We start from the raw sequence: 19,259 nt of genomic DNA, 5'->3' as shown, positions 1-19,259 counted from the left end.
GCCTGACAGACATGCTGCCTAAGATTCTCTACTAGTACATATCCTAAAGCCTAACTGACTTCAAGCATACATGTATTCCCATATTTTTAAACACATCAACTAAGCAAATTATTAACCCAGATTCATTTAAAATCAAGCTTGACTCACAGTGTGAACTTAGATACATGACCAGAATGTTACATGTAATCTATCATGTCTGTCTCTGCATGCACTATGTGTTTCTGTGCTCATACTATCTCACTGTCTCAAGCCATACATTTTACGAAAAAACATTTAGCATAGTAAATCGTTTAAGACACAGAGCACAGCCCATATAAATGACTACTATATTACAATGCAGAAACCTGACTCATTTCCAAAATGCATTTCCAATATGCACCATTCCTTTTTTGCCAGCATTACATACAAACATGAGACACAATGCGTAAAGAAACAGTACCCTATAAGCAAACAGATGCAAACTTTGAGGAGACATTATAAAAAAATGTGCAAATATAATTCTTTAATTTACCCAGACACTCAGTGTGATCCTAGTTAAAAGTTTTAAAAACAATCATTTTACCTAAAAACATGTACCACAATAAATCATTTAAAATATAGAGCCCAGCCCATATAAATAAGCACTACATTACAGTGCAGAAACCTAACTCATTTCCAAAATACATTTCCAATATGCACCATGAATTTTTTACCAGCCTTACAAAAAAACATGAGACACAATGCAAGAATAAAGAAGCCCAATATGCTTGTTAATCTCCATAGTGCATACAGTACTCTATCTATATTAACTGAATCATTACTCACCTTTAAAAATGCTTTTGAAGATTTAGAACAGTGTCAGTCACAAACCAGATGTTCTTATGCAGAATCTCTGAATAATGCTTCTTTCACTGCAGCCTCAAAATAATGGCACAGATCCCCTCTGATTTCAGACCCATTTTCATGTACATAACCAATGAAATTTCTTCCCACACAAATTCAAAACCAAACTAACATTTTAATTGGTTCTACATTTCAACACTTTGAAACTCACATAATATTCACCCATCCCCCTACTGCTCTTTCTGCCTGTTACCATGGTAACACACCACACATCACCTAACTGAGCACACAGGTGAAAAGTTCATGATACTATGTTGCAAATAAACCCAGCAAGGGTGTTTGACTTCTAAATATAGCAGCTTATCCTGTGCAATGTTTCTTTCAATGACTTTTTCTCAACCATTAGAATTACTTCTTTCAAAAAACAGAAGCATGCACCCTAATTTTCAGTGGAGAATTTTAAGAAACCACCAATCATTTCTTCTTTTTCAAGTGCACTGAATCTCAACCACTTTTTTTCATAACTCCTACTTTCAAACTGCCATTTCATTTCCACAACTCATCTGAATACAACCACATCTACCTTCAAGATGCCTAAAGTCTGGATTGTGGGTCATAGCTTTGTTCACTGGAGTGAAAAGTATGCAGCAAACAGAGGTATTCCCAACCTTGATTTACCAAATGTGGATATTATGTGGATTGGCCAGAGAGGATTGAGATGTCACCAATTGATACCATTGGTAAAATCCTTTATGCATCTACCACACCCTGACCTCATAATTGTGCACTGTGGTGGCAATGACCTGGGCACTTTGACTGGGGTAGGTCTGGAAATGCTTTTAAAGGACACCTTTGGGCAATTGATTCCACTTTTTCCACAAACTGCCTTGGTATATTCTAATATATGCCAAAGGCAAAAATGGAACTGGTCCAACCAATTTTGTCCACAGATTGAGAAAGAAAGGAAACATGTGAATAAATCTGTTTCTGCTTTCCTCAGAGACTATGGTATGGGTTCTATATACCAGAACAACTTGTGTTACAACATGCAAGGCATCTATACGAGAGATGCTGTACATTTTACAGGGGAATAGAGTCTTCCTCTTGAATTTTAGACTCTGCATCGGTACCTACTTGTAAAACACCCACATAACACAACAGCTCTTTTCAGATCTACCCTACCTCTAAGCACTCTAAATTCTTTTTTTACTCTAATTTTTTTCACAGTTTTTCCCCGTGGTGCGCTCAGGGTACGCGTACCTATAAACGCCCATGTACGCGCACCCTGAGCTTACTCCGTGAAATTAAAAAAAAAAATAATAATTTTTGCCCTTCGTGGTCCTTCTAGGCCCCCCTGAGAAAACCTAGGGGATCAGGGGGTCTCAACCCTGCACCCTTTCAACGTTTCCCCTTTTATTTTTCACCTCTTGTGACTCGGTTCTACCGAGACACAAAATGGCGGACTCTCCGGACTGTTTCGAACGTTGACAGACACCCGAGAGCCAATCAGCTTTCCGCTCGCGCACTTCCGTGGCACGCTGGGTGCGCTTACCGGTATGCGTACCCAAAGCGCTCGGCGCGCGCATATAGATATATATGTGTTTTTTAAGTTAATTTTCATATAAACCACTGGAGCGATTTTCACCAAATATAGAAAAGGCACTACTACATACCAGTCCCTACCATTTTGCTAAGTTTGGTGTAATTCCGTTCAGCGGTTCGGGCTGTAGCCGTGTCTAATCGTCCTATGGAAATTAACATCGGGAAAACACATTTTGGGACCCCCTTTTTTCTCGGCCCCCGCTTGACGAATCCCCTAGAAACTTTCAGGAACGGAGCGGAGCGTAACGGGCCATCTTCTTTGAGAAATTCACAAAGATTCGTCCACCGGCGCCAAAGTTATTCCCAATAGAATGTTGCAGATATCCTATGGAAACTAGGTCCTAACTATAACTACCTACTGTCGACCGCCAGTAGGTAATATATATATATATATATATATATATATATATATATATATATATATATATATATATATTACCTACTGGCGGTCGCCAGTAGGTATATATAGTTAGGATTTTTTCTCTATGGGTTTTTTGAAAATTCTATGTCTAATAACTTTGGCGTTTGTGGACGGAATTGGCTGAAATTTTCAGGAAAATGGCACATTTTGTTTCTGAGCAGCCCCTGAAAATTGGGGGGGGTTCGTCCAGGGGGGGGGTCGAGAAAAAAGGGGGGTCCCAAAACGTGTTTTTAACATTGAGTTTTCCATAGGGCGGTTGGCCTCACTTTTAGCCCGAACGGCTGAATGGATTTGCACGAAACTTGGCAAAATTGTAGGGACTGTTAGCCCGATGTGCCTTTTGTAGGTCTCAATATATGTGCTCCAGTGGATTTTGAGTAATTTAGGTTCAAAAAAAGATATATATCTGGGCGGAGCCTAACCACACATCTGATCTGATTGGCTGTCAGCACTTCATCCAAGAAGTGGTGGCAGCCATCTTGGGACCAATATACATGATAGCACCTCATTAAAAAGCATTGTAGTTAATAGAGGGTTTTAGGACTTTAGTTACATTATAAATCATTTGTTGATGGTACCATACTCGTTTTAGGAATTGTGGTGGGTTCTAAGGTGATTTTACCATGTGAAAAAACCTTCTGCTGTGATATCATGAATATTGTTTGAAAGAAAACTAATATCTCATGATTTTCCCACAGTGGTTTGGAAGGGGATCTATAAGCTAAACTGAAAGCATATTTTCTGTAAATTCACATTATCTTTCTCAGTCATGTGAAAATGAAGTCTGACATTCTCAGTAAAACATGTACATCCAACAAGGACAGAGACTGTCAGTTGATTCCTTTGTGTTCTACTGCAGCCTCCTAGAGTGTTCTAAAGAACAACTAGAGCGCTAACAGTCCTACTTATTACAAAGGTATGGCACACCTGGAGCCATCGTGATGGGAATAAAGTGGTAACTCTTAAAACATTTAATTTAAAAAGGAACAAAATGAGGGGGTATATTATGCAATAGAAGGTATTATTAGTGCTGCAGAAAGAAAAATTAGGGCACATTTTGAGTGACTTTTCAAATCCTCTTCTATTTCATTTAAAAATTCTGACATGCAGTCTCCCAAAATGGCCACCAGAGACAAAAGAGCCCAAATGTAGCCCAAATATCACCCAGATGTAGCCCAAGTATAGCCCAATGACAGAATGTCCCAGAGAGTTCTAAAGAACAACTAGAGCGCTAACAGTCCTACTTATTACAAAGGTATGGCACACCTGAAGCCATCTTGATTGGAATAAAGTGGTAACTCTTAAAACATTTAATTTAAAAAGTAACAAAATGAGGGGGTATATTTTGCCATATGAATTATGATTAGTGCTGCAGAAAGAAAAATTAGGGCACATTTTGAGTGACTTCTCAAACCCTCTTCAATTTCATTAAAAAAATTCTGACATGCAGACTGAAACATGCACTTTGAATACCAGCAGCAGACGTCCCTGGTGAGCAGTAGCTTTACTACAGTGATCTAATGTGCAACTAGAGTGCTAACATTCAGAATTTATGGCAAATGTGTGACACATCTGAATGCCTTCTTGATGGAACCAAAGTAAACAAGCATTGAAAATGCAATAGATCTCGCCCTCGTTTAAGTTAAAGCCATTCTGTTTGTAATGAGGTGGCTTTTTAGCTTTGCTTTTATTAGTGTTTTTTCAACTTTCATGTAAATAACATGCATCTGTATGCATATAAGTATATGTATGCATGCATTTATGTTTGTATTTATATAGATATACAGATGATATATGTTTATATATGTATGTATATATATATATTCACTGAAAAAACCATAGGTTATAGACCATATATAGTTAGGAATTAGCATTTACAAAACCTTGAAAATTCACTGAAAAAACCATAGGTTATAGACCATATATAGTTAGGAATTAGCATTTACAAAACCTTGAAAATTCACTGAAAAAACCATAGGTTATAGACCATATATAGTTAGGAATTCGCATTTACAAAACCTTATTTTACTCACACAAAACCATTGAAATTCCATATATAGTTAGTTGCACTAACTATATATCGCGCACCCGCAATCCACTGCTGATGATGTCACATATTACATCATTCATGACATGGTCAGTGACATCACTGATGACATCACTGATGACATCTCAAATGACATCACTGATGACAACATCCAGTGACTGTATGTTTCTGTAAAGTTAAAATATGTCTTACATATTGAAGAATGAGTGGATGTATAAGTGTCTGGATGAAGGATTTAGTAGGTGCATGACTGACTGTATGAGTGAGTGATTAAATGTGTCTCACTGAGTGCATGAGTTAGTGACTAAACTGTCTTAATTTGTGCATCATTATGTCTGTTGTTCTGTAAACTGTTGCATGTGTTGATAAGTAGCTATATGAGTAACTATATGGGTTATTGATTGGTTGCCCAAGTATTTGTATGGGAGACTGAGTATGTGTGTGGGTGGCTGGGAGGTGTATGACTCTGTGCATAGATGTGTGAGCAGTTGATTCACTAGATGTATGGTTTCAAAAGTGCATGTGGAAACAGCTGTATGGGCGGTTGACTGTGTGCATGAGTGTATTGGTGAGTGAATGGATATCTCAGTGCTACATGTCAAAGTAAGTACATATGTAAAACACAGTACATGTGAGAGTTGACATATATAAATAACTGTGCATAAGAGCCAGTGAATGTGTGAGTGGCGGTATGGATCATTGTGAACTTGTATCAGGGATTGTATAAGAGAGTAAATATGTGTTAGTATATGTTTGAATAAGTAAAGTTTGTATAACTGTATAGTTGAGGAAATGGAGGTGTGATTGATTCTTTGCATGACTGACTAGGTGTGTGAGTAACTCCATGGATGAGTGACAGTCTGTGAGTGTCTGTTTACACTGATTGTATCTAAGGTTATATTAGAGTCTGAAGAGGTTCATCGTATTATCACATGAATGATATCATCAGTGATGTGATCAGTAATGTCAAATGAGATGTCATCAGTGATGTCATTTGAGATGTCATCAGTGATGTCATTTGAGATGTCATCAGTGATGTCATCAGTGATGTCACTGACCATGTCATGAATGATGTAATATGTGACATCATCAGCAGTGGATTGCGGGTGCGCGATATATAGTTAGTGCAACTAACTATATATGGAATTTCAATGGTTTTGTGTGAGTAAAATAAGGTTTTGTAAATGCGAATTCCTAACTATATATGGTCTATAACCTATGGTTTTTTCAGTGAATATATATATATATATATATATATATATATATATATATTTATATATATATATTTATATATATGTATATATATATAAATATATATATATATATATATATATATTTATATATTCACTGAAAAACTGAAAAACAACACAGGTTTCAGGGGTGTTATAGTTAGTTCGACATTTCACTCTTACAAAACCAATGAAATTCCCCTGTTATAGTTAGTTGTACTAACTATAACTCACGAGCCTGCAATCCTCTGCTGATGATGTCACATATTACATCAATTATGACATGGTCAGTGACATCACTGATGACATCACTGATGGCATTTCAAATGACATCACCGATGACAAACTATAACACCCCTGAAACTTAGGTGTTTTTCAGTGAATTTCTGAGGTTTTTTAAATGTTAATTCCTAACTATAACATGTCTGAAACCTATGGTTTTTTTCAGTGAATTTCAAAGGCTTTTGAAATGCTAATTTCTAACTATAACATGTCTGAAACCTATGTCTTTTTCCAGTGAATTTTAAAGGTTTTGCAAATGACAATTTTTAAATATATTTATTCTTATATTTATTTTTTTGATACTGATTTACTATTTTTTTAAACTATTTATTTTTAGATATTTTATTTTTTAAATTACATTACATTGTGTGGACCCCTTCTTTTGATTTTTTTGGGCCCTGGACCCCATCCCCTAGAGCTTGACCAGCAAATCTAAATGTTTTCATTTTTTTTATAGGAATGGGATTCCTATGGAAGGAAACACAAGTTACTTGTAAGTATGCATGGAACTACTTTTCAGGGTCATTGCAGGGCTAAAACATGCAGCACTGGTTTCTCTCCTGATAACAAATGAATAAATCGGAATTTGTTCTTCGGATGACTTAAGGTGAAAATTTTAAAGTTTGAAAACTGTTCAGTTAGAAGAATTTGCAACTGAAACCATGTCAGCCTATGAAAGGTAATTCACTCAGCAGGAAAATAGTGTTATTATTACTCATGGGTGGATCCTGAATCTAGCACTGCTGCATCACCTCTAAACAGTTGAAATAATTAATTTTTATTTTTTTATTTTTTTATTTTATTTATATGTTCACAGCAACATAGTAGTACAGCATAAGGGTTGAAACCGAAAAAGTATATGAGCAGTATATACAATAGCAAGTTAGACAACGTAATACGTATAGTTATATCATTATAATACATAGCTCCATTGATGACAAGTATGATTCCATTATTAGCAAATACAATTCTTTCTTATATCCATTCTCAATCTTCATAGTAACCAAAGAAAAAAAAACACATTTTCATACCCATCTTCTTTTTTCTCCTTGATCCACTAATTGAAAAAAAAACCCACTCCAGTTTATATAGGCTGTACATTCTTGCTTGCCATTGTTGAAAATCAGGCGGCTTTTTCTGAAGCCTCTCTCTAGCTATACATAATCGTGCCACTGTCATAGAAAAAAAAAATAGCGATGTTGGTATAAACTCTCTAAGGAGATATTTATGGGTATTTTCCCCAAAAGCATCATAGCAGGTGTAATAGTTAGAGAGATATTAATAACTGCTGAAATTAACTTTTCAATTCCTCCTATAAAACAATGAAGCCTAGGGCAAGAAAAAAAGATATGAATGCTATCTGCGTGGTCAGCCTTACATCGAAAGCATTTGCCATCATATCTCTCGCCCCACTTGGCCATGCATTCGGCTGTGTAATATAGATCGAACACCATCTTAAAAAGTTGGGCTTTTAAATTCTCAGACATTAATGCCTCTTTTGACAACATCCAAACTACTATGATTACTTCCATCCTCTGTCCTGCCATCCTCCATACTCATACGCATGGCATAAGGTTCTGCAAGATCCTCTGAGGGGGACATAGATAATTCAGATAATGAATAAAAGTCAGCAGAGTCCGTCTCCCCACCGACCACTAATGGCGCCTCTTGACTATTCTCATTATTCACCAAATTCGTCACTGTAGCGAAGTTTTCCTCAGAAATTTCAATTGATCCATTCATGTCAGGCGCTGCTGCTGAGACTGTTAAAACTGTAACAGTTTTGAAGGGCGCGCTCCCCTGTGCGTCCTCTGCCACAGCCCCCAAATCACCGTAGCTCGATAGTAAGGTCTTAGTTTTTTTATTCTGCTGATATTGTTTTTCAGCCCCTTTAGCTTTTATGGCCGAAAACAGCTCTGGGATTTTTTTTCTTACTCTCGCCGTGGCCCCTTCCTTAGTTCGCACTGCGGCTGACCCCGACCCAGCCACTGTCACCTTACTTGATAGAGGTGCTTCCTTCGACCCCTCCACTCCTTCCATCGGGTCAGCAGCATTTCCCTGTGCGCGCTCCCTCCGTCCTTTCGGTGCCATTCTCCTCTGAAACGCCCGCTGCCGTGAAGCGTCTCCAACTCCTCCAACGCTCGACGCACTGCGGCAGACCGAGTCCCAAGTGAGCCAGGTGAACTGCCTCAGCAGAAATGCCCACCGACTCCTCAGCGTGCTCCAGGCTTCCGAGACTGCAGCTACTCAAGACAGCAGCATCCGGGTCCGGGCTGCAGTGTTCTCTCTTACAGTACACCAACAATCTTATTCCCGGTCAGGTAGGCAACAAATAACTCTTTCGGTTTTCAGTCAGCTTTCAGTCGACTCCGGTTACTCCGCTCTTCACCCCGTCAGTAGCATGCCCCGGAGGTCCGGCAGGAGAGGCTCGCTCACTCTTCCGGCGTGGACGCCATCTTGCCTCCCAGTTGAAAGAATTCAAATTACCAAAGACGGGCGGACTCCCGCTTCTCTTTATTTTTGATATCGCTAGAATGCGCGGATCATACGCGCACCCCGCGATTTTACCCCCCCCAAAAAAAATGGGGCCAAGGGGGTCCTTGTGGAACCATCTGAGCAGACCTAGAGGGTCAGGGTGTGTCTACCCTCCCCTTTTCCCATTTTAAACTCACATTTCACACGCTTCTTCAACCTCCCTTCTACCGAGGCATAAAATGGCTGCCAACTGTTTCAAAATTTGAATGTTGACAAGCACTTGACAGCCAATTAGCATTTAGCGTGTGTTCGGAAGGCTGTGCTTATGGTACGATGACAATAAGCAGAGTATCCGTATTCAACTTTTTTTATGTGAATGGGGCCGCATGGCCACCCTCCCCATGTCAATTCCGGGCACCGAGGTCCCCACCCCTGGGGCATGGCTAATTATATTTTATTTTTTATGGAGGAGGGCTGCATAGCCCCCCTACTGAAGGCACTTCACGGCCCCGGGACCCCATTCCCCAGGGATGGCCTTTTTCTTTAAAATTTATTATGCCGTCACCATTGGGGACCATGCAAAGGTCTTCAATTCCCCCACTGTTCCACCGGCTTCCCGCCTCCTGCGGGAGCCGGTGTTCTATTGACATCTGAAGTCCATCTGTGTATGTACCACCTAGGAGTTGCCTTCACTTTGCGCATGCATTTTTGTGGTAATGCATCCGTGTCAATATTAAGTATGTGCACAATTTGTCCCACCGTCTGGCTATGTACCTCTAACGTATTTCATTTTATTTGGGCATGCTCAATTACAACATGCCCAATCACAGCTCTCACACCCAGTGACCTCATGCTCAACCAATCATCCTTCGGCAAAGCATTTATAACCTGCCAACCTTCTCGAACTTTTACTATTCCGCAGTCACAGCCATTGATAGTGTTCGTATCCACTTCTTCATAGGTGAGTACTTTTTTTTTAAGAATAATTAAGTTAATGAATCTGAATGATCTTTAAATACCGCGTAAATATGAATTTTTGTTCGATTTGACAATGTTGTTTTTCAGGACACTTTCCTACTTTTTATATTGTTAAAGTTGACTTCGTAACTTTTTTTTCTGAGCAAATCACTTAATCCTGCTGCCTTCAATTTTGTAATTAGTGCACCACGTGCCGCTTCCTCCCCATGCAATGCACATGTAATCGATTGGCCAATGTTGTATTTTAGCACGCTCTCCATGCTTTTTAATAACGTTAAACTTGATTTCTTATCCTTTGTTCTGTGCAAATCAGTTAATCCTGCCACATTTCTTTAATTTACCAAGCGCCATGTGGCCCTTCCCAACTCAGTGTGCTACGTACTGTTCAAGTTAATGCGATGTCATTTTTCTCATGTAAGTAGTGCGTTACGCGCCCCATGCATTGCAAAAGTAATGTTTTTGGCAATAGTGTATTTTAGCACGATTTCCAGCTCTTATACCTCAAATATCTTACCTTGGTAGGCGATGTTTCTGGGCAAATCACCTAATCCTGCCACCTTTAATTTTGTAAGTAGTGCGCCACGTGATGCTTCCTCCTCATGCAATGCACATGTAATCAATTGACCAATGTTGAATTTTAGCACGCTCTTCATGTTTTTTAATAACATTAAACTTGATTTGCTATCCTTAGTTCTCTGCGAATCACTTAATCCTGCCACGTTTCTTTAATTTTCCAAGCGCCACGTGGCCATTCCTGCGGCAGTGTGCCACATGCTCTTCAACTTAAAGCGATGTAGTTTTTCTTGTGTAAGTAGTGTGTCACGTGCCTCATGCATTGCAAAAGTAATGTTTTCGGCAATAATGTATTTTAGCACGGTTTCCAGCTCTTATACCTCCAGTATCTTACCTTGGTAGGCTATGTTTCTAGACAATTCCCTTAATCCTGACGCCTTTAATTTTGTAAGTAGTGCGCCAGGTGCTGCTTCCTCCCCATGCAGTTCACATGTAATCGATTGACCAATGTTGTATTTTACAATGCTCGCCATGTTTTTTAATAACCTTAAACTTGATTTGTTCCCTGTTCTATATCAACCATGAAAGGTACTGGTCGCCACAAGCTGTTTATTCCTGCCCATGCACTATACCAGATGGTGGTCAACCACTCGACATACCAGATCCACTGACTGCTCTCCATATGCTATCAGATCAAGGCCAGGAGTTTGTAAATGAAATAGGGACCAATCTCGGCCTAACATTTGTATAAAGCAATGCTATTTCCTATTTTGCTTGCCAAATATAACTGCTTTTCAACCTCAATCCTATTGAGAATAAATGTTTTAATGTACATTAAAATTATTCTTGGACATATGTACAACAAATACATTTTTAACTCTTTTTTCAGTTTGCAGAATGTTACATAAATCAGCAGCAAATTGCTGAGGTTGAAAAAAAGTATATCGTCCTCTTCCAGCTGATTACAGCGATGTCTCAAATATGGCATTTACTAGTTGTCTGAACCATGGAGATTCACACATTTTTTACGGAGAACGTTAAGGTAAATACTCTCAATATGAGTAGTCGACAAAGTTAAAAAGTAACAGATATAAGTACTTGAGGGGTTTTTGGTATCAGATAATGTCCAATTCACACTTGTATGGATGAGTCTGATACAGGGTGGATCTCTGTATAACTAATGGATGATTAGGTATTAGGATGGCATACAAAGCTCCCAACCTTCCTACTTTTTCTCTTAAAGGGTTCCAAATTGTGGACGATTATTAGGCTGTGCAGTAGAGGTTGATGGTGTTGCTCCACTGGTACTTGGGCCTTCTCATGAAGCAGAAGGAGCCTCTCTCAATATCCTTAACTCTTCCGTTCCAAAGTTGACCGGATTCTTAGTCTGCAAGTCCTTCCACATACTTGCAGTTCCACACCAGTACTCTTTATTAGGATCTCCTCTTGAGAGCAGTCTTGCATATCCGGCAAGTAACAAACCAAAGTGGAGTTCAAGTTGTGAACTTTGTTGGCCACAGTGTTTACACAAGCCCTAAAAAAGATTGTCCTGCATAATTACCTCATCTCTAACTTAATTCTGTCTCATCTGAGAATCATTGTAAAGACCTGTTCATCTGTAATATAAATATGACGCACTAGGCACTTTTATACAAACACCGTTTGAATGCAAGCCTAAAACGTAAGTGAAATCTAACAGGTACAGTGCACACATTAATAAAATTAAAAATATCGTCAAGTGTTACTTTGATTTGTAATGTGTGACCTCATTTAGTCACATGGATCTAATTTTAAACACTAATTTTTGTTTTGTTTTGCAAATTAACTACACTACTTCTATTGGAGTCCATATTTTATGTTGTTTGTAATATTGTTTTGTTAAAGTTATGTCTTTTTTATTTATTGTATTGTTATCATTTAGTTATACTTCCAGTTATTTATTGTTTTAATAAAAGTTAATTACAAAATGTACGTACGTCTTTTTTTTTGTGTGGGTAGCAGTCCACAATAGAAATGATATTTATAATTTGTAGTATAATTCTGAGGCTAGTTCAACTTCAAGTTAAAAAAATTTGTATAGCGCACTACTCACCCAGAGGGTCTCAAGGCGCTTGAGGGAGGGGGGAAGCTTTACTTATCAAATATCCAAGTTTTTAGTTGTTTTCTGAAGGAGAGGTGGTTCTGTGTGAGGCGGAGGTGGGTGGGGAGGGAATTCCAGGTCTTGGCCGCTAAGTAGGAGAAGAATCTTCCTCCCATGGTGGCTCTTTGGATGCGTGGAATTGCGGCGAGGGCTTGATTGGACGATCAAAGTTGGCAGGTGGGGGTGTAGAAGGACAGGCGCGTGTTGAGGTATTCAGGTCCTAGGCCGTAGAGGGCTTTGTGTGCGTGGGTGAGGAGGCAGAATGTTATTCTCTTGTCGACGGGGAGCCAGTGGAGGTCTTTCAGGTGACCGGAAATGTGAGCTTGGCGGGGGATGTCTAGGATGAGTCTGGCTGAGGCGTTTTGGATGTGTTGGAGTTTTTTCTAAAGTTTGGCTGTGGTTCCGGCGTAGAGGGTGTTTCCGTAGTCCAAACGGCTTGTGACAATTGCATGGGTGACCGTTTTTCTTGTTTCGGTGGGGATCCAACGGAAGATTTTTTTGAGCATACGTAGGATGTTGAAGCATGATGATGAGACGGCGTTGACTTGTCTGGTCATCGAGAGGGAGGAGTCCAGGATGAAGCCCAGGTTACGTGCGTGGTCCATTGGTATGGGTGCGGTTCCCAGGACCAGTGGCCACCATGAGTTGTCCTAGGCGTAGGGGGATGATCCTAAGATGAGGACTTCCGTTTTGTCCGAGTTTAGTTTTAAACGGCTGTTCTTCATCCATTCGGCTACTTCTTTCATCCCTTCGTGTAGGTTGGTTTTGGCGGTGTTTGGGTCTTTGGTGAGGGATAGGATCAGCTGAGTGTCATCTGCGTAGGAGATAATGTTGAGGATGTGTTGGCGCGCAATGGATGCAAGGGGACTCATGTATATGTTGAAGAGGGTGGGACTGAGTGAAGATCCTTGGGGTACGCCGCAGATGACTTCTGTTGCTTCTGATTTAAAAGGGGGGAGGCGGAATCTCTGGGTTCTTCCGGCGAGGAACGAGATTATCCAGTCCAATGCTTTTCCTTGTATTCCGACGTTGCCGTATAAGGGTGTTATGACAGACCGCGTCGAAGGCTGCGGAGAGGTCGAGTAGGATGAGGGCAGCAGTTTCTCCATTGTCCAGTAGAGTTCGAATGTCATCTGTTCCTGCGATGAGGGCGGTTTCGGTGCTGTGTTTGGTTCGGAAGCCGGATTGTGAAGGGTCGAGGGATTTGTTGGATTCGAGGAAGGCGGCGAGTTGATTGTTGACGGCTTTCTCAATGACTTTGGCGGGGAATGGGAGGAGCGAAATGGGGCGGTAGTTCTTAAGTTCAGTGGGGTCTGCTGTAGGTTTCTTAAAGAGGGCGCTGAGTTCGGCGTGTTTCCAGCTTTCCGGGAAGGTGGCGGAGTTGAGGGAGCTGTTGATGACGTCTCGGAGATGGGGTGCGATAATGGAGTCTGCTTTGTTGAAAATGTGGTGGGGACATGGGTCGGTTGGCGATCCTGAGTGGATGGTGTTCATCAGGCGGATGGTGTCTTCAGTGGTGATTGGGTTCCAGGCGTAAAGGTTGTTGGAGGGGGTTTTTAGTTCGGAGATAGGAGGGGTGGGCTGGTCTCCAAAGCTGTTATGTATGTCAGCGATTTTGTTGTGGAAGAACGAGGCTAGGGAGTCGCAGGGGTCTTAGGATGGAGTGATGTTGTTGGTGCCGGCGGTGGGGTTGGTAAATTCTTTAACGATGTTGAATAGTTCTTTGCTGTTGTGAGCGTTGTTGTCGAGACGATCCTTGAATGCTGATTTCTTGGTGAATCGGATCAGTTGGTGGTGTTTGCGGGTGGCGTTCTTGAAGGTGGTCAGGTTGTCAGTGGTTGAGTTTTTTCGCCAGGCTTTCTCGAGGGTGCGACAGATCTTCTTGGATTTCTTAAGATCATCATTAAAGCAGGGAGATTTTTTGCTGCTTTGCTTTGTTTGATGGTTTTTCAAGGGTGCTAATTCGTCAGCGCTGTGGGTAATCCATTGTGTGAGGTTGGTGGCTGCTTGGTTAGGGTTCGATGATTTTGCAGGAGGGTTTTGATGAAGCGATGTGAAGAGCTGGTCGGTGGTAATTTTATTCCAGTTTCTCCGGGGAATTGGTTGTGGGTGGTTGTGGGACTTAGTTTTTTTGTAGTTGAAGTGAACGCAGCTGTGGTCCGTCCAATGAAGAGCTGTGGTGTGATTAAAGGAGATGTGTTTGCTGGAGGTGAAGATTGGATCGAGCGTGTGCCCGGCACAGTGGGTGGGGGTGTCAACAAGTTGTTTGAGTCCGAGATTGGCGAGGTTGTCCAAAAGTGTGGTGGTGTTGCTGTCGTTGTTGTTTTCCAGGTGGAAGTTGAGGTCTCCCAGTAGGATGTAGTCCTCGGAGGAGAGGGCGTGAGGGCTGATGAAGTCGGTGATGTCTTCGCTGAATTGTGTGCGGGGTCCGGGTGGTCTGTAGATGAGGGTACCTCTGAGTGTGGTCTTAGGGTTGGTGTGAATCTGGAAGTGAAGGTGTTCAGCGGTTGTGAGGTTGTCATCGGAGCTGGTCGTGATGCGGATTGTGTTCTTGTGAACGATGGTGATTCCTCCTCCTGTTTGGTTGATGCGGGTCCTTTTGGATGATCTTGTAGCCGTCCGGGATGGCTATGGCGATGTCGGGCGCTGATGAGGTGTTCATCCAGGTTTCTGTAAGAAAGGCGACGTCCGGCGATGTGGTGTCGAGTAGGTTCCAAAGTTCAATGGCGTGTCTGTGGACCGAGCGGGTGTTGAGCAGGATGCATTGCAGGTGGTTAGTGTCGGTGCTCTGATTGGAGTCAGTGGATTTGGTGTGGGTCCTGAAGAAGTTGAAATTGCAGGAGTGGCAGGTGAAGGGTCCATGGGTGTGTCCTGGGGCGGCTTGGTAGCAGTCTGGGAGGCGGCCGGAGTTGAGTGCTGAGAGGGTGGGGGAGTCGTATGTTATGCGGGTGGAGAGGAGTTTGCAGGGGCCAGGGGGTCTGGCGCTGGGTGCGGTCCAGGCACGGATGGGCGTAGACGGGCTTACCTTTGGGGCGCCTTCGGCGCACATGGGGCGCGACCGCTCCGGCGTGAACGCTGCGCGCAAAAGCATCTGTCATAAGTGGATAGTGGAGGGGGGTGGGGCGAGGGAGGAGCAGCTGGGAGGCGGGAGCGGGGTGGAGGGACGGGCTGGGAGGCAAACAAACAACAAAATGGCAGCAGAAGCAAAAGCGAAACCAGGCGAATCAATCACTCAGGCAATGCGATATAGCGCTACGATATTGCGCTGCGATGTGGCACAATTTTAATGTAGGCAATGAAACAGTCCAGCGCAGCGCTACGATATCAATCTGGCACAATTTGAATGCAGGCAATGTAACTGTTCAGCGCAGCGCTACGATATCAATCTGGCACAATTTGAATGCAGGCAATGTAACTGTTCAGCGCAGCGCTACGATATCAATCTGGCACAATTAGAATGCAGGTAATGTAACAGTCCAGTGCAGCGCTACGATACCAATCTGCCTCGATTTTAAAGCAGGCAATGTAGTGGACCAGAGCTGCGATATCAGGGAGCGTGGGGAGTGACCTCCTCTGCAGGAGTCAGGATGGTCACAGCGCTAGGGCAGGCAGGACGATTCCTAAACTATCTGTGGGAGGGAGGAGCAGCTGGGAAGCGGGAGCGGGGTGGAGGGACGGGCTGGGAGGCAAACAAACAACAAAATGGCAGCAGAAACAAAAGCAAAACCAGGCGAATCAATCACTCAGGCAATGCGATATAGCGCTACGATATAGAGCTACGATGTGGCACAATTTTTTATGTAGGCAATGAAACAGTCCAGCGCAGCGCTACGATATCAATCTGGCACAATTTGAATGCAGGCAATGTAACAGTTCAGCGCAGCGCTACGATATCAATCTGGCACAATTAGAATGCAGGCAATGTAACAGTCCAGCGCAGCGCTACGCTACGCTAGTTCTTCACCAGATCTTTACCAGAGAGTATAGCTACAACTTACGGTTCCAATTCAAAGGGAAAAAAAGTACAACGATATTAGCAACATAGTGTGGTGAACTTATAACCTTTGTGCTCATGTAAGTGTTCCATGAACTCTAACTATAGTAACAAGCAGAAAGCCATTTGGGGGTAGGGTTAAAAGTGATTGGCTGTACAGAAACCGTTATATTTACCCTGGATTCTCTACAGGACAGAAAGGAAAGCAAAGTAAAACAAAACATGTGTACCAGATTTACAACCCCCTTGCACCACTTTCGCATCTAACCCCCCCCTACAAAATTACAAGTCTGTGAGTCTCAACAACCCCCCTCAAGCTCAGGGAATCACCACCCCCATGAATTTGTGTATTATGAGAGGCAGACTGCGTGGCCCTCTGCCTGGTGCCCCGAAAACTACTACGACTGGCTACTGCAGTGTCCCGGGGCACCTACCCCGGTATACTGCTGTTTGCTTTGCATTTTGAAAGACTGAGCAGTGAAATCTAGTCTCACTTTCAAAATCCAGATCAGATTGTATTTCCATATACAAATTAGCATCTACCCATGCAAAAAAGCAATACTGGCTCCCGAAGAACGTAAAAGTTCATCACACAATGTTGCTAAAAAAACAGCAAGTGTGCTCGACTTCTCAATATACTACCTTATCCTACGTAATGCTATTTTCAATCACGTTCTGATAACCAATAAGAATCATGCTTTTAAAAATCAAAAACATGCACCCTAGTTTTCTGTGTGGAATGTTATCAAACAAAAAATCATTTCTTTTCTGTTTTAATTTCCCTTTTCCTCCAAACTCCCTTTGTCTATTCTAACATACGCCAAAGGCAGAAATGGAACTACTCCAATCTATTCTGTCCACAGATTGAGAAAGCTAGGGGAAAATGTGAATAAATCTGTTTCTACTTTTCTCCGAGACTATAGAATGATGTCCATATACCACAAAAACCACGTTTCAATATGCATGGCATCTATAGGAGAGATGCTGTACATTTTACAGATGAAGGGAACAAAGTCTTTCTCATTAACTTTAGACTCTGCATTGGTACTTACTTATAAGTACTAAAATCTCTCAATAAACACAAGGGCTCTTTTTAGAGCCACCCAAAATCTGATGTCATCAGTGATGTCATTTGAAATGTCATCAGTGATGTCATGAGTGATGTCACTGACCATGTCATGAGTGTTGTAATATGTGATGTCATCAGCAGTGGATTGTGAGTGCGCAAGTTATAGTTAGCTGAACTAACTATAATGGGGATTTTCAATAGTTTTGTATGAGTGAAATGTCCAGCTAACTATAAACCAATTTTTTTCCAGTGAATTACTAAGGTTTTTTAAATGCTAATTTCTTACTATAACGTGGCTGAAACCTATGTTTTTTCAGTGAATTTGCAAGGTTTTTTAACCCCTTTGCCGCAGGGGTTATTTTCCCGCTGTGCTGGGGAGTAGGGGCGCGCACGGCGCCCGCATGCTCATGACGAGCTGAGCTCGTCATGAGGCACGGCACTCCTGTGCTCATGACGAGCTCAGCTCGTCACAGGTGCATTACCTGCCGTGGAACGCTCAGCACAGCAGGGGAATTGTCCCCGCATGCGAGCGTTCCACAGCTCATGATGAGCTGAGCTCGTCATGAGCACCGGAGTGCCGTGGCTCATGATGAGCTCAGCTCGTCATGAGCATGGAAGAGGTTAAATGCTAATTCCTAACTATAACGTGCCTAAAACCTATGTTTTTTTCAGTGAATTTCATAGGTTTTGTAAATGCCAATTTTTAAATCTATTAATTGTTATTTTTTTTATACTAATTTCCTACATTTTTTCTAATAATTTTTTTAGTTATTTTATTTTTGTAAATTACATTACATATCTTTATGTAAAATAATAAAAAACTAAATTCAAATATATATATATATATATATATTTTCAATATATTAAAATGTATTCTATAGTTTTTTTGCATTTTTTTTGTGGTAAACGTACCGTCCTTGCACCATCCTTTGTATCTGTAATTGTACTGTACGCATACCCGCGCATACGTTACGGATATGTTTTGATGTTCCGCATCTCATCGGCTCTTCCGTGTAACGTCATGTACGTTTGTACGGCGCACTGTAAGCATACTCCGCAAAAGTTTCCTATTGTTTAAAAAGATATATCTATGTATTTATTGTAAATATTATGGCAAGACATTATCTGAGATAATGATGAAAATAGTATTTATTTACTTTTAATAACCATGTATTACTTTTAAAAGCAATTACACAAATCGCAGGGTACGTCGTACGTACTCGCATCGTAAGCGCACCCTACGTGACTTCAAAACCAGAGATTTGATTGGTTCATAATACTTCCTATTCTAAATGTTGAAGGACCCCACCCACTTTAATCATCCTTCTTTGACTTTCACTGAAGAACCATCTCTTTTTTGAAGACATCTTTAATATGGCTCCACACCAGGAGGAAGATTTATCTGAACACTATTCAGAAGAAGAATTTCTTGCTGAGGATGCACAGCCAAAAAGGAAGGAAGCTCTGATCTGGATTTTTTTACAATTCCAGACGGAGAAAAGAAAGTGAATGCAGCCAAGGTCACCTGCAAGGTGTGTGGGACCATGCCTTTAAGAAGTGATCCGAATAAAAAAATATTAATTTGGAACCGCCAGCATGGTACGACATGTGAAGAATCTTCATCCCCGCAATTATGCGAGAGCTGCATGTGACAGGTGGCTGGGAAGACCCTCCACCAGCTGTAGCC

The sequence above is a fragment of the Lissotriton helveticus genome, chromosome 4_1 (genome assembly GCF_964261635.1).
Source record: "Lissotriton helveticus chromosome 4_1, aLisHel1.1, whole genome shotgun sequence".
In the NCBI taxonomy this organism is placed as follows: Eukaryota; Metazoa; Chordata; class Amphibia; order Caudata; family Salamandridae; genus Lissotriton; species Lissotriton helveticus.
Note: the sequence above shows the minus strand (reverse complement) of the source record.